The following is a 12,890-nucleotide window of genomic DNA, read 5'->3' as shown; positions in this document are numbered from 1 at the left end:
TTCACTCTAGCAAATTTATGAAGGGAAATTTGTCAGAAATGAGAGGTAGAAGAACAGGCAGTGGCAGAGCTAAGGGCCTGAGGCAGCACAACTGCTGGATGAATGATGGATGTGTCCATAGTACAGATTTTTCCATGAGCCTGGGTTGTGTTGGACAGTAGCATCAAAGAAGTGCTGAACAGCCTAACTCCCTGGGTGAGGAAGGTGCTCTGTGAACAGCAGAGGACTCAAGCATCTTACCATAGAATGTCAGTGTGGGCATCTGGACCAACCCATCACTGAAAAAGCCTGACAAGTGGTCATCCTCCCAGGAGAGAGGAACACCACGGAGCTGACCTATTCTACTTTGGGAAAAGCTCTCATTGTTAGGAAAGTGTTCCTTACATCAAACCAAAATTTGCATTTTTGCAACTTTCACCATTATTCACACTTCTGCCCTTTGGGGCCAAATAAAAAAGTGTAATCTAATAGGGTAGCTAGGTGGTGCAGTGGATAGCGTGCTGGACCCAGAGTCAGGAAGACCTGAGTTCATATCTGGCCTCAGACACTTAGTAGCTGAATGACCCTGGGCAAGTCACTTAATCTGTTTGCCTCAGTTTTCTCTTCTACAAAACGGGGATAATAATAGCACCTATCTCCCAGGGTTGTTGTGAGGATCAAATGAGATAAAATATAAAGCACTCAACATGGTGGCTGGCATATAATAAGTGCTTTATAAATATTAACTATTATTATGATTATGACATTATTCAAATCCCTGGTTCCCTTCACATGCTTGAAGACATCTATCTTGTGACTCCAAAGTCTTCTCTTGTCTAAGCTGAAATCTCCAGTTTCTTTAGAGTCCTCATGTGACATAAATCAGATGCCCTTTATCATTCTGTTGCCTTCCTTTGGACACTGCAGTTTAAAAATGTCTTTGTGGAAATGTGCCCAGAACCAGATTGTCTCCAGGGTGGGACATGACCCAGGCCAAGTACAGGGATGCTTCTTCCCTATTCCTGGAAGCTCTGACTCTTCATTAGGGCTCCAGATCACATTCAGCCTTGGCTGTACCATCACATTGTGAGATTCCTATCGAGCTTGCTTTACTGAAGCTTGTAAAGCTTAAATACAAGGCTTTGCATCTTTCCCTATAGAAATGTGAGTTATTATTGGCCTTATGTGACTTGGAGGCTTTAGGGCTATTGAGGAAGAGGAATGTATGGGGAGCATTTGCAACTTAAGCTTCTGTTCTCTTAAGGTGGGTTTGGCAACACCCTCTTTAACCTCGAGGCCCCCTAGCTGGGTTAAATAGCATCCATAGACTGGAAAAGTAGATTAGAGACAGGTTTTACCATTTGTGGAGCAGGCAGGGAGAGTCCTTGGCTCTGCACTCAAAAGACCTGGGTTCAAATTCTTCCTTCAGCACTTATCCCACTGTTACCTTGGACAGTTTGCTTAATCTCTTAAACTCAGTTTCTTAATCTGTAAATTCATTGAGGTTAGATTAGATTGTCTCTTTGACCCATTTCAGATTTAAACCTATTATCACTTACTTGATCTTGATTGGTAAGATAGTTTGTATATTATCCTGTCAATCTTGGAAGACCACAGGAGATGGCAGGGCAGTGAGTATTCAGACTTGTGTATTAGAATGAATGAATGAATGAATAAATAAATAAACAAACAAACAAACAAACAAATAATAATTAAGAACTAGGGAGCCAAGGAGACTGAGGAAGGGAGAGAAGTTAGAAGGCTATTAAGGTATTTCTGCTTCAGGAAGAGTAATGATGACCTGAATCAGGGTGCCTAGCAGTGGATTAGGAATAATAGAACAGACCCCCGAAATATTACTAAGGAAGAATGGAGAGGACCTAGTACATGATTAGATGTAGAGATGAGGGAGAGTAAAGAAGTAGATCACCTAGGAGCCTAGGCTTCATTTACAGATGCAGAAATAAGCCCAGAAGAGACTTGACTTTCCCTGGGGATGTTAGGGGCAGGATTTAGACTTATCGTCTGCTTCAGAATTAATGCTCTTCCATTTATACAAGAGTCAAAGGTAACAGGTATTGAGCCTAGGTGACTGAGATGGTACTGGTACATTCCAAAAGATAGGAGATTTAGGAGGAAGGACAGGTTCAGGTGGAGCGGGGAAGAGATAAGTTTAATTTGGATATGTTAGAATTTGAGGGTGCCTGAGGGACATCTAAGTGTAGGTATCCATAGGTAGTAGAAATATCACTGGTGAATCAGGGTAAGACTGAGGAAGGTAAACATTTATTAAGTCCCTACTATGTGCTGGGCGCTCCACTAAAGACTTTACAAATATTTATTCCACTTGATCCTCACAGTAACCCTCATAACAAGATTGGGGATGGAATGACCAATTTGAAGAGTGTGGGAATGAATGAAATTGCTAGCTGAGGAAGTATTATGAAAGAAAGAGGGCTGAGAAGAGAGCTTGGGGGACCAATTCTATGATGTTTATATTAATATAGTGTTGGGTTTCCTCAAATGTGATGCAGTTTACATTCTTCTTAAATCTTTTGAATTGTTAATGAACCAGTGTATATACCTTTCAGCTGGGGAAGTCTGGTGTGGTTCATGCCAGCCTTTTACAAGCGCCCAAAGACAAATTCTAGCAGCATCATTCCAGAGTTTTGTTTCAATCCAAACATTTATTCCACATTCATAGAAATTTGTGATGGAAAAGACATTTCCTAAAGACATTTCATCCATCCACCCAGTTGTACAAGAAACATGCCCAGAGCAATCATCCTGTTCACTTTATGCCCAAAGGACAACATTGCAGCACTTCCCTGGAGCTGAGCAGCCTGTTTCATACACTTCAGAATGAAGACACAGAAGAAAATGCTTAAGCCTCTCTAAGAAAACACAGTGAGTCTGTTTTCATAAAACAGTAAGCCATGGTGGTAAATAGTCTCGAAGAAATTAGTTTATGGCTTAGGTGGATGATGAAAGGAGGGACTGAACAATTGTCATTCAGTCACAAAATATAGAAAGATTTGGTTTTAATGACCAAAGAAATACTATACTCCCTTTGAAACTGGGCATGGATTTCTGGCTTGCCAATCTTGCATATGCTGGAAAGAGACTTATAAAAGAGACCTTTCTACTCCTTGTTTATTTTGATTTCTTGGTCTCTTAAAGTCTTAGAGGAGTTTTCTCAAAGGTTAAATTTAGGGTTGAATTTTAGCTCTAATGATTCTAAAGCCAGAGATGATTTGGGACTATTCTCTTTGGGATTTCTTCTCCCTTTTCTTTAATCCCTCCTGTATCCCTGTTTGGAAGGGCAGCAGCAGAACTTTATGTAACAAGGAGGGTCACAGAATCACCAGGGAATGCTGTTCTTTAAACACATCAAAGAACTCAGAGTCCCATGCTGGATTGCTATCGTCACATCCTTTGACTGCCCTAGAGATGCTTTTAAGACTTGTCTTGTATATCTGCTGCCACCTGTGGGGCGCGTTTTTTCTTTTATGCTGTGTAGCATGCTACCTCTGGGCTCTGTGATTGTTTCTCAGACATTCACTGGCCACATTTGTACTAGTTAACACACTTATACTTGGTGCTCATGTAGAGAGAGCCGTCCTTCCAGTGAGTGAGCTTGAATTTTCCAACATTTTTCCAAAACACGGTTGGGCATTAGGTGGCCAATGAATGACATTTCCTTCCTCGTAGCTGAGGGAGTAGAGATATGGAATGGTCAAATGTTACTCCCAAGGTGGCTTGATAAGAGAATTCAAACATTCTGCCACCTTTTCCTCCTTTATTCACCACCTTGTAATTTCATGTTTTTTTGTGAAACAGGAGCTCATTCAGCCAAGGGATAAAAACTCCTTTCCTTTCTTGTATAATACCATCCCTAACCTGAAGGTCACTGACTTTTTCTCTTTGAGCCCAGTTAAAGGATAGGGCAGGGCAGAGCAGTTGTTTTGAAGGACTCATAATTCACAAAAGCTTTTTTACAAAACACAGCACACTGTTCCACAAGTTGCAAAACACTGTTCAACCACCAGCAATAAAAATAACCATCACAGTTTAACATGAAAACAGTTTCATTTCATCACAAGAAATTTTTTTTTTCCAGAAAATGAAATCATTTCAAGCAACATCAATGACAGTAAACCTGGTGACAGCCCCCAACAGCTGACCTTCAGGTGGTTTCTACATTTCTACCCCAGGCTCACCAGTGACAGCCAGTTATCAACTCAAGAGTCCAAAACAGACACTGAGTGACTGAGTGGGGCAAAAATTACTGCCTTTTTTGTGACAAGGTAGAGAAACCCAAAAGAGCATTCCTCAAAATGTCTTTATATTGATGTCTGCCCTGCTTTAATTAAATCCATTATTAAAAAACCCAAACTTAGAAAAAAAAATAAATTAGGGGATAATTATTTGCATTACAAAAGGATTCTTCACTTTACAAAAGACTGCTGGGTTCCTCTAAGTAGTTAGCCACCCAAATGCAGTTAGAATATAATTAGATTTACAAAAATTTCCATTTACAGGCAACTTTTCCAGAACCTGGCTACTGTGTGAAGTGAGGTACACCTGTACATAAACCTTCTGCATAAGAGGTGCACAGAGGGTAAAGACCTGGTCCCTATAGTATCCTGGGCTGTAATTAGAAAATTCTGGGAGATAATTTTAGAGATGTGCCTTCAAACTCAGGGCTTCCTACTTTGGAGCCCTATGAGGGATCGTCTAAGAGCAGGGTTGGCTGGAACTTTTGAAGGTTTTTAGTCCCTCTCCCTCCCCATCTTCCCTTCTTGGAGTGTCTCTTTTGCTTTGTTTCCTATTGACTGACTTTGCAGTTGTGATTTATCACCGTCAAGGCTAAGGTATGAGTATTTGAATGTCAATAAGAGCCTTCAGAAAACTGAGAGTTCTCCACTTAAGGGAATGATGTGAACAGAAATTCCAGATGCCATAGTATAAAGTGAGGGACAAGTGGGAGCTAGGAGCCCCTTTAGTCACTTGATGAAGGTGTCTAACTACTTGTCAAGTTGACTGTGCCAGACGTTTAAGAGGCACTCAGAAAGTAAGATTGCGAAGGTAGGGACCGTGAAGATTTTACTCACCTATCCATTAGCACCTAATGCAGTTCCCTGCATATTATAGGTGCTTAATACAGGTTTGAATGAATTGGTTAATTGGAACACATGGAGAGTACTGGAAAACAATAAAGCATGTGTTTGGCATGAAGGAGAGTTCTATTCCTGAGTGACATTTTTGGTGCCCTAGTGGCTGTGGCAGGTGACATCGTGAGCATATTCTCCCAAAGGCAGTAATACTTCTTTTCATGGCTCTCGGGGCCCTAGGCAGCTGTGATCTGTAGGCTTCCTCGGCTCCCTCCCCATATTGCTTCTCCAGAGAGCTATGTGGGGGTTAGGAGGTAGCTAAACAGAGACAACTAGATGACTCAGATCCAACTTCATGGAGGTGATAAATGTGCTAGAGGATACCAACTGGAGGAACCAAGAGTCATTTCAATATGCCTTTGGTGACTGGGGCATTTGGCAAATATCACAACAATTACACAAAAGAGGAAGGGTAGATGCCTGAAAGTTCAAGCATGGGATGGAGCAGGTTCAGTCGCATGCATGAGGATCACTTTTGGGGCTTCCTACAGTCAGGATAGGTTGTTGCTAATTTGAGAATTAACCCACCACATGGTTTGTACAAACATTTTCACAGGATTCACAGTCACACACATCCTATTACAAATAGTAAACACAGATGTTCTTCAGAGAGACCTCATCTCTGTCTTCTTTTTTCTCTCATTCTTTTTGTCTCTTACAAAAGGCACACACTTGTAAAGAAAGCTTAGTTTGACTGAAGAATATGATGCCATTAATTTTTCAGCAAGATTGGCTCTAATACAGTCTTGACAGAATCAACCTTGTTGCTGTGCTAAAATCTAATTAGCTTTTTGAGGGTTTGAGTCATCTTTTTTAACTGCCCCCCTTTTCACTAACCCTACCCCCCAAAATAAAAAAAATCCCCAAATTCAAGTCAGATTAAATTGAAGAAATATCAAAATAAATAGTCCTGGATAACCATTCTATATAATCATACCTCGCCTAACATTGCACTGTCCAAAATACTTTTGCAATAACATTAACACAAAGTAACCACATGGCACAGAAGGAAAACCCTGACGGACCATTGTCAGGCCAATTGACCACTGAAAACACTGAACCTGTGGAACTGGCTATCTCATATAACATTTTTACACCCGATTAATCATGTTAGTCGAGGTATGCTCGTACTAGCAAAAACATCAAAACCCAGTAAGAGACACAGGTCTGATTGACAATTTTTTTTTTTTTTTAATGCACAGAAAGGGCTAAAAAACCAGAAATGTGGCACCAGGTGAAGAAGAAACAGGAGATGAGTATGGTTTGGTTTGCTCATAGTTCCTTTTGTCCAAGATTGCCCTTGACTGATTCAGAGTTCACATGGAGGAAAGAAGAGACTCTTTCTCTGAATGAGAATACCACCCTGGAGGATGGAAATCGATGAGCCATTTTGAGGTTGCCTTCTGAGGAGAACCTATTGTTTTGATCTCCTTCACCACTGCCAGCAGTTACAAAAGTGCCTTACAAATTTTACAGAGGGGTTAGAGAAGGGATGAAAGTGGCTTGGGGGAAGGACAGGAAGGTCAGGACAGAACAGATAAGAGATATGGTCACTTAGGACTCGACTGTCCTGTTTGTCCTCTGATATTCTTCCAGTTGGTTCTTCCTGTTCATGGCCAGCCGTAGGTCTTGCCTGATCACCTGAATCTGCTTCTCTAGCTCGGTGAGCTCCTGGGTGACTGAGGTCCTAGCAGTATTTAGGGAGTCTGGTTTTCCGTTGGTGGTGAGGGAAGTGGGAATCTCTCTCCTCACTATGGGGAGGGAGATGCCCTGATGGGGGTGCATGTTCAGGTGGCTTTGCCCTTCATCGCTGTAGGTATATTTCCGCCGATTGCAGTGGCTCAGGTTGGCAGTATTCCATACGCTGAGCTGACTGTTTCCTGTGTTGGACCTAGGGAGACAATAGAGGTCTTTCAAAAGAATGATACTTCAGAAGAATAACTTTTAAAAATACCAAGTCTGGTTCCTTTTTCACCCACAACCTGACTCCTTGCCCCTCCATTCACCTAGTACCTCCAGCTGGGGACCAGATAACTTCTTTCTTAAGATTTGTCCTCTCTTTAGGACACATAATTTCCTCATGTAAATCCTGTAAGATAGGTATGGGATCATTTTTGTTGTTGTTCAGTCGTTCCATTGGGTTCAACTCTATGTGACCCTATTGACTCTTTATCCATGGGGTTTTCTTGGCAAAGGTACTTGGAGCAGTTTGCTGTTTCTTTCTCCATTGTGTCCCCATTTTACAGATGAGGAATTGAGATAAATAGGGGTTAGGTGACTTGCTCAGGGTCACACAGGTAGTAAGTGTCAGAGGCCAGATTTTAACTCATGTCTTCTTTTTTATTTAGAATTTTTTTTTCCAAATTAATTGATTTTTAAAACTTTGTGTTCCAAATTCTCTTTCTCCCTTCCTCCCCACTCCCCCTTAAGAACTCAAGCAATTCAATATAAGTTATACATGTGTAGTCATATAAAACATTTCCACATTAGTCAGGTTGTAAAAGAAAACAGATCAGAAAAAAACTTTAGAAAAAGGAACTAAAAAAAATTATGCTTCAGTTATTCAATTGTGAATACCGATTCAGACACCATCAGTTCTTTCTCTGGAGATGGATTGCATTTTTCATAGTTATCTTGGATCATTGTATTGCTGAAAATAACTAAGTCATTCACAGCAGATCATCTTACAATATTGCTATTATTTTGTATACAGTACATTTCACTTTGCATCAACTCATGTAAGTCTTTCCAGGTTTTTCTGAGAGCATCCTGCTCATCATCATCATCTTATTATTATTATTATTGTTATTATTATTATTGGTGAAGCAATTGGGGTTGCCCAGGGTCACACAGCCAGTAAGTGTTAAGTGTCTGAGGTCGGATTTGAACTCGGGTCCTCCTGACTCCAGGGCCGGTGCTCTATCCACTGCACCACCTAGCTGCCCCCATGCTCACCATTTCTTATAGCACAATCATTGAATTCATGTCTTCTTGATTCCAAACCCAGTGCTTTTATCTGCTGTACTACCTAGCTGCCCCATAGGTAAGGGATCACTGTTTCCATTTTATAGTTTGTAGCTCAGAGAGAAGTGACTTGCTTAAAGTCATGCAACTATTAAATGGTAAAGCAAGACCTTAAAACCAAGTATCCTGACTTTTAAGTCCAATATTCTTTCTTCTTTACCATATACTGCCTGCATTTCTAATAACTGGGTCTTTTGAACTTATCCTGCTTGAGTTAGTAATTGTTTCACTTCCTTGCCTGGTACACTTAATTCCTTCATTTTACGTTGCATAGTGACCCCTACTTCCAATCCTTGATCCTCTCTTCCTTTCCTAGGGAAATGGGAACTGAAAATGAGCTCAGCTGCACAGGATTTGCAACATCACAGAATCACAAATTCTGCTTGGAAGAATATTCCAATGGTTGGAAGGAACCTCCAGACATCTAGTCTCACCTTTTTTTTTTTGTGAGGCAATTGGGGTTAAGTGACTTGCCCAGGGTCACACAGCTGGTGTTAAGTATCTGAGGTCGGATTTGAACTCAGGTCCTCCTGAGTCCAGGGCTGGTGCTCTATCCACTGCGCCACCTAGCTGCCCCCTAGTCTCACCTTTACCTAAACAATAATCCCTTCCAGGTCATCACCAATATTATGTTAACAGTTCTGAGCATCAGTCACTGACTACATGCAGTAGGATACATTCAATGTGGGTGAGAGTTACTAGCAATCAAGCCACGCACTTTGACTGAGACACACCTGTGTCTCACCTGCTTTATCCACTGTGCCACCTAGCTGCCCCCTCCCCTACTTTTGACCATAGACCAGCCATCTGCCCCCTTTATGATGCCTCTCAATGCCCTCTGCAGAATAGTTGCTCCCATCCCCATCTACTTTAGTGGTAGCAGGTACTGTAGGAGGCAAGCTTCTCTCACACAGCAGCCACAGCTTTTGCTACTTAACTCATGTTAGTGTCCGGTATCCCAATCTTCTGGTACTCTTGTTGGGACTGACCTTGCATCCCCCTGAGTCTTCCCAGGGGGCTGAATCTCTGGTGCTAAGCTTTGGGGCTCTTGCTGGACCCCACATATTTCCTGTTAGACCTCCCTAATACCAACTACCTACTTGCTTGGTTGGACCTCTTGCCCACTACCAGGCACCAGACTTCCTTTCCGATTTGATCTCCTTGAGGTTGCTCTCTCAGCTTAATGCTGAGACATGTTTGGACCATCCGTCTCATTGTACTGTATCTTCTAGTGCAGGCCTTGAGCCTTTTTTCCCCTGATCAAATAACATAATATATTGAAAGCACATTGTGAACCTTAAAAGTGTTACCCAAATTCTAGCTATTGTTATTATTACTGCCTTATTCCCTGAGTTCTGACAACTGAATGTCATCATTCCCATTTCACAGATGAGAAAGCTGAATCACAGCGTGACTTGCTAACACCTCACATTTCTCTGTGGCTGTAAGATTTCCCCACAATAACACTATTAGTTAAGCACAGAAGATGAAGAAAGTGAGACTGAAATGAAATGACTTGCCTAGGTTTACACGGCTTTAAAGTAAGTATCAGATCTGGGATGCAAGTACAAGCCCCTCTGACTCCAAGTCCAAATCTTTCCATCGAACCGCCCTGCCATGAATACGAACCCAAGGGAGCTCAGAGCTCTTGTCGTTCCTCCTACAAAACGACACTCTGAGATGGCTTGTGTCCCTTTAGATATGGGGGAACACGTTTCTTTAGCCGACTTCCTTCTATTCTAGGCTGCTAATGTGCCCTACTCATCCATCGCCCCACAGTGGCTTATTGTGCATCCTGGTAGCTCTGCTCTGAGTGTTTGTGCTTGGTGAATCAGAAAGGCCAGCATATGGAGGGCAGAGTTGGGAGAAAAATGTGTAAGCACCATGGGTGATGAGATTTTTATAGGGAGGAGAATCTATGTCAGGTCTAAGGCTTAGAAAACAAATCCCAAGGCAAATATCTAATTATCACAGGACGAATAAAAGCCAAATAAAAACTGGTTTGCTGCTGCTCTTGGTTTGACTTTTTTTCCCAGCAATGCCACTGGGATGTCACTTTGGAATGAGGTACCGACAGTTTAATGGGAAGTTTGGAGCACTAAGAAGACCCCCCTAGGGCTCAAAAGGAACAGACTATCTCATTTCTGAAATACAATCTTCCAGTTCCACGCCATTAGAAGAGGTTCTTATTGTACGAATGGTCAGATTATGGCTTTGAACAGTATTGTTAACAGTGTATTCAGTTTGGTGAAATTTTTTTTAAAAGGGCAGTGGGAACAGAGACTCATCCATGGGGAAGAAGGCCATAGGACCATTGGTTTAGAGCTTGAAGGGATCTTAGAGGTTCATCTAGCCCAACCCCTTTATTTTACAGATAAGGAACCTGAGGCTCAGAAAGGGTAGGTAGGCCTTGACCAAAGTCGCACAGGAAGCAAATGGCAGAGCTGGGATTTGAACTGAGGCTTTTTGTGGCTGTAGAAACTATAGAGTTAGAGGGAGGATCCCAGCACATTAGGTTGATCCTCTCTAAAGGATCTCTGGGAGAACAGGGGAAAAATCACACAGGATGAGAAGATAATGTGCATCAAAGGAGGGAAGGCATCTGATATTGATGACATTATGGGTCTACCAAAATATTCAAGAAGTATGAAAGATGGATTAGAAGAGGAAACATGGAAATCAGGTTTTGGGGGGGGGCGGGGCCATGAGGGTTAAATGATTTGTGCAGGGTCACACAACTAGTAAGTGTCAAGTGTCTGAGGTTGGATTTGAACTCAAGTCCTCCTGAATCCAGGGCTGGTGCTTTATCCACTCTGCCACTCCCGGAAATCAGTTTTAAGGCTATTGGAGTCCCATAGGAGCAGTGGAAAGGAAGGAAGGAAGGAAATAAGCATTTATTTTATTTTTATTTTTATTTTTATTTTTATTTTTTTTTAGGCAATGGGGGTTAAGTGACTTGCCCACGGTCACACAGCTAGTAAGTGTCAAGTGTCTGAGGCCGGATTTGAACTCAGGTCCTCCTGAATGCAGGGCTGGTGCCTCATTCACTGCACCACCTAGCTGCCCCCAAGCACTTATTATATGCCAGACACCATGCTAAGCATTTTACAAGTATCTGATTTTATCCTCACAACCCTGTGAGGTGTTATACTCATTTTACAATTGAGGAAACTAAGGCAAACAGGTTAAGTGACTTGTATTGGGTCACACAGGGGGCTGCCTGAGGTTGGATTTGATCTCAGGTTCTTTTGACTCCAGACCTAGCACTCTAATGTGCTACTTATCTGCCTAGGAGAGGGTAAAGGAGAGGATGGTTATGGATGATTTCATAGACACAGAATTGATAGGCCCTGGCAATAGCCCAGAAAGGTCAAGGCCTTGCTCAAAGTCACGTGGGCAATAAATGGCAGAGGTGGGATTTGAACTGAGGTTTTTGGAGCTGAAGAAAAAGAAAGAAACTCAGAAGAAGGATTCTAGTGCATTGGGTAGATCTTCTCTAAAGGATCTCTGAGAGAACAGGGACAAGAATTTGGAGGGTGAAAGGTGATACAAAAAATCCAAGTTGGCTCTGTTGTTCATTCAAGACATTTAGACATAGCCTTGAATGAGTATAGTGTGTTCCTAACTTCATCATCAAGCAATCTGAAGGTGGTGGCATATGGAACCCCAGTAGGGAGTACTGGTGCAGATCGTAACACAGTGAGCCACAGGCTCACCTTTGCTACACCTATGCTGACATTTTTGAATTGACACAGTGACACTGGATTCCTGAGTCAGGAGATACCTGTGTTCAAATCTCACCTCTGGCATTAGTAGATCATCTGTAAAATGGATTTAAATAGCTCTAGTACCCCCCCCCCCACCTGCCCCCAACCAGGGCTTTGTAAGGGTCAGATGAAAAAAAAAGTAGAGTGCCTCACAAATTTCAACATGCTATATAAAGACCACCTATTAATATTTATCTCAGCAAATGCCCATGACAGAGGGTATGTGTCAATACCAATTAATGGAACTAAGCATGCCCTGATGGGAAGGATATAATTCTTATATTTGGCCACATAAGGACAGCTTTAGTCACTCTTGTTATTGATGTTAAATACTTTTTTCCTTCTCTTTCCCTGTCTCATCTTCACAGGGAAGAATCGGGCTCTTTGTAAATTTAATAACAGGTAGGAATCCCCTGTGTGCAAGGATACAGGATTCTGGAGGAGTGATGTGGGAATGACAGGTATAAAGATAGGTATTATTGAAGGAAATTCATTCATTATATGGCATAGTCATCCTTCTCTAAGCATGCTCTAACCTGTTAATGTCTTTTCCTAAGTATGTTTGACCTCTTTTTTTAACCTATATCAAGATTGTAAGCTTCTTGAAGGCAGGGACTTTTGTGTCTCTCATTTATATATCCTTAGCACCCAACAAAGTGCTTTGTACATAGCAACATTCATTCAGTATTTGTTGGATTGAAAGACACATTCAGGGGGAGGCAGCCACAGCTCTAGACCACCATGAAAGCACTGTCTGTTTCCTAGCCTTCAAAGATCCGAGCTGGCTCCTTCTGAGGACTTCTTAGGTATTTATTGGCTCATTGACTATGATGCTGAGACCTTTCCACTGCTTGGCATCTCCTGTGATCTACAAACAAGATTGTAGTTAGGATCATAGAACCAGAGCTGGAATAGAGCCCCCACAGAAGCCATCTGGTTCAACTCC

Source organism: Dromiciops gliroides, chromosome 1, assembly GCF_019393635.1.
Source record: "Dromiciops gliroides isolate mDroGli1 chromosome 1, mDroGli1.pri, whole genome shotgun sequence".
NCBI classification, from domain to species: Eukaryota; Metazoa; Chordata; class Mammalia; order Microbiotheria; family Microbiotheriidae; genus Dromiciops; species Dromiciops gliroides.
The sequence above is the reverse complement of the archived record's forward strand: the minus strand, read 5'-3'. Positions refer to the sequence as shown.